This window comes from Ovis canadensis, chromosome 7, assembly GCF_042477335.2.
Source record: "Ovis canadensis isolate MfBH-ARS-UI-01 breed Bighorn chromosome 7, ARS-UI_OviCan_v2, whole genome shotgun sequence".
NCBI lineage: Eukaryota > Metazoa > Chordata > Mammalia > Artiodactyla > Bovidae > Ovis > Ovis canadensis.
Genome location: NC_091251.1, coordinates 78,052,732 through 78,056,453, shown reverse-complemented (window position 1 = coordinate 78,056,453; position 3,722 = coordinate 78,052,732). Strand labels below are relative to the sequence as shown.

The 3,722-nt window shown below is 45.8% G+C and overlaps 1 pseudogene; it reads right to left on the bottom strand.

Annotated features, from left to right (window-relative positions):
• Nucleotides 1-423: 423 nt before the first annotated feature.
• LOC138444425 (histone deacetylase 1 pseudogene) lies at nucleotides 424-2,445 on the bottom strand (annotated as a pseudogene).
• Nucleotides 2,446-3,722: the final 1,277 nt, after the last annotated feature.

Below are 3,722 nucleotides of genomic sequence, written 5' to 3'. Positions count from 1 at the left end.
CTAAAACATCTATGAGGAGTTTCATTCAGTTCATTTTGAATCACAGCTCCAGTATCACTAGGATGATTTTCCGGGAGTTGACTTCATCTTTTGCATGTGTAATTGATGCTGTCTGCGACGTATACCTGACGGTCTTGATGGTCTGGATGGCTTCTATCAAACTAGCAACATAGTGGCGGGAACCAAAGGCAAGAAGGAATGCTTCACTTTTCCCAGTAGCCTCTCAGTTCAGTTCAGTCGCTCAGTCGTGTCCAGCTCTTTGCGACCCCATGAACTGCAGCACTCCAGGCCTCCCTGTCCATCACCAACTCTCAGAGTCTACCCAAACCCATATCCATTGAGTTGGTGATGCCATCCAACCATTTCATCCTCTGTGGTCCCCTTTTCTTGACCTCAATCTTTCCCAGCATCAGGGTCTTTTCATTTTTTTTTTTTATAGAAATGTGCCATTTTATTACAAAGATTCTCACAAAAATGAATATAGTATCTCAAAATGGAAACTAGACTACCGATCTTCACCTGCAGAATTGGGGGAAGACAGAGAGGGCAGGCATGAGAACAGAACCAATCTAAAAATGGCTGATGTTACCTTAAGAGCCTAAAAACAACAGGGAGTCCCTGAAGACCCAGCCACCCTTCTCAAATGGTCAGCAAGGGCACCTTTTCAAAGCTACGAAGCAGGCACTTCAAGATTTTGTCCTATGGCTGCTTAAGCGGATCCCTTTTACCCAGTACCCATTAGGGTTCAAGAGTTTGGGAGGGATGGGTTGCAAGGCAGCTACTAGAAAAGTAATGTGTGCCCTGACCTCAGGGCCCTGGTTCCTGTCTAGTCCCTGGGGATATTTATATTTAATATATTTTTATATAAATACACAGAGAAATAGAAAATATAAAATCTGAAGGGTTGTGGGATAAAGGTGGGGATTTGGCAAGAAGCCAGAACTGGAGAGGTCTCTTCAGGCCAACTTGACCTCTTCCTTGACCCCTTTGGCTTCTTGCTTCTCTTCCTTGGTTTTCTCCTCTTCTGTGACTTCTTTCTTCTCTTCCGGATCTTTCTCTTTCTCATCCTCTGTTTTGACTCTCTTGGCTTTCTTGAAGTTGGAAGAGTTCTTGCGCCCGCCTTCTCCCTCCTCGTCAGAGTCGGAGAACTCTTCCTCACAGGCAATTCGTTTGTCCGAGGAACAGATTGAGATGCGTTTGTCAGGGTCTTCTTCATCCTCATCACCACTCTCCTCTGGAATGGCGTCCTCAGGGATGGCCTGCATTTGGACCCCAGGTGCGTGGGGCAGCATTCTCAGGTTCTCAAACAGCCGCTGTTTGATCTTTTCCAGGTACTCATTAGTGTTCTGGTTAGTCATATTGGAAGGACTGATATGAAGTTTGAAATCTGGTCCAAAGTATTCTAAGTAGTCGTTGTATGGAAGCTCATTAGGGATCTCCGTGTCCAGGGCCACAGCTGTTTCATATGTCCAGCACCGGGCGACATTACGAATTGTGTAGCCACCTCCTCCCAGCATCAGCATAGGCAGGTTGAAGCTCTTCACAAATTCCACACACTTGGCATGCCCTTTGATGGTCAAATTGAAGCAACCTAACCGGTCCCCAGACAGGGAGTCAGAACCACACTGCAAGACAACTGCACTGGGCTGGAACATCTCCATTACTTTGGACATGACCGGCTTGAAAATGGCCTCATAGGACTCGTCGTCAATCCCATCTCGGAGAGGGTAGTTAACAGCATAATACTTGCCTTTGCCAGCTCCAATATCCCGTAGGTCCCCAGTTCCTGGGAAGTACTCTCCATATTTATGAAAGGACACAGTCATGACTCGGTCTGTGGTATAGAAGGCCTCTTCCACGCCATCGCCGTGGTGAATATCAATGTCAATATACAGCACCCTCTGGTGATACTTTAGCAGTTCCAGGATGGCCAAGACGATATCATTGACGTAACAGAAGCCAGATGCCTCGGACTTCTTTGCATGGTGTAGGCCCCCAGCCCAATTCACAGCGATGTCCGTCTGCTGCTTATTAAGTTTCACGGCACTTGCCACAGAGCCACCAGTAGAGAGCTGACAGAACTCAAACAGGCCATCAAATACCGGACAGTCCTCACCGACGTTGAATCTCTGCATCTGCTTGCTGTACTCGGACATGTTATCTGGGCGGATGGAGCGTAAGAATTTAATGTAGTCATCACTGTGGTACTTGGTCATCTCCTCAGCATTGGCTTTGTGAGGGCGATAGATTTCCATCTTCCGGTAGAGACCATAGTTAAGGAGTAAATTGTGAGTCATACGAATTCGGTGAGGCTTCATTGGGTGGCCTTGTCCATAATAGTAATTTCCAACATCCCCGTCGTAATAGTAACAGACTTTCCTCTTGGTGCCCTGAGTCTGCGCCATCTTGCTCGCCTCCCGTCCCTCCCGTCAATCGGTCCGTCCGCCCTCCTCAGGGTCTTTTCAAATGAGTCAGCTCTTCGCATCACGTGGCCAAAGTATGGAAGTTTCAGCTTCAACATCAGTCCTTCCAATGAACGCCCGGACTGATCTCCTTTAGGATGGACTGGTTGGATCTCCTTGCAGTCCAAGGGACTCTCAACACCACAGTTCAAAAGCATCAATTCTTGGTGCTCAGTTTTCTTTATAGTCCGACTCTCACATCCATACATGATCACTGGAAAAACCATAGCCTTGATTAGATGGACCTTTGTTGACAAAGTAATGTCTCTGCTTTTTAATATGCTGTCTAGATTGGTCATAACTTTCCTTCCAAGGAGTAAGTGTCTTTTAATTTCATGGCTGCAATCACCATCTGCAGTGATTTTAGAGCCCAGAAAAATAAAGTCAGCCACTGTTTCTGCTATTTCCCCATCTATTTCCCATGAAGTGATGGGACCGGATGCCATGATCTTAGTTTTCTGAGACGCCTCTACTAATGCCTTTTAGGGGTCCATTCATTCTGATTAGCTTATTTTCCCATCCTTGAATCAGTCATCACCAATTGTGTCATGGTTGTTGTTTTTTCATCACTATGTCATGTCTAACTCTTTGCAGCCCCCTGGACTGCAACACGCCGAGCTCTTCTGTCCTCCAGTGTCTCCCAGAATTCAGTCAGTGATGCTATCTAACCGTCTCTTCCTCTATTGTGCCCTACTTCTCCTGCCCACAATCTTTCTCAGTATCAGGGTCTTCTCCAATGAGTTGGCTCCTTGCATCAGGTGACCAAAGTATTGGAGCTTCAGCTTCAGCATGAGTCCTGCCAATTAAAGGGTGATTTCTTTTATGATTGACTGGTTTGATCTTGTAGTCCAAGGGACTCCTAAGAGTCTTCTCCAGCACTACAGTTTGAAAGCATGTGGTCATGGGCTTGGGGTCAATTCGAACACATGGAATTGGGTTTGGTGATTTCCCAAAAGAAAGAGGAATGTTGGCCAGAAAACAGCAGATATCTACTATTGCTACATAATGTTTTCCCTAGAGTACATAATTATCTATCTATCCATCCATCTCTCTGTCTGTCTGTCTATCATCAGCTTACAGTCCTTTAGGGCCTAGACTCTAAGCTTTGCAGGAAGACACTTTTTGTGTCATTCATTATCCTGTCCTTTGGGTCTCAGATGAGTTCCTGGCACATGATGAGCTGTCAGAGAATATTTGTAGAATAAAAACAAAACAACTTCCCTTGCAATTTCACACTCTTACTAGTCATAGTCTACGAAT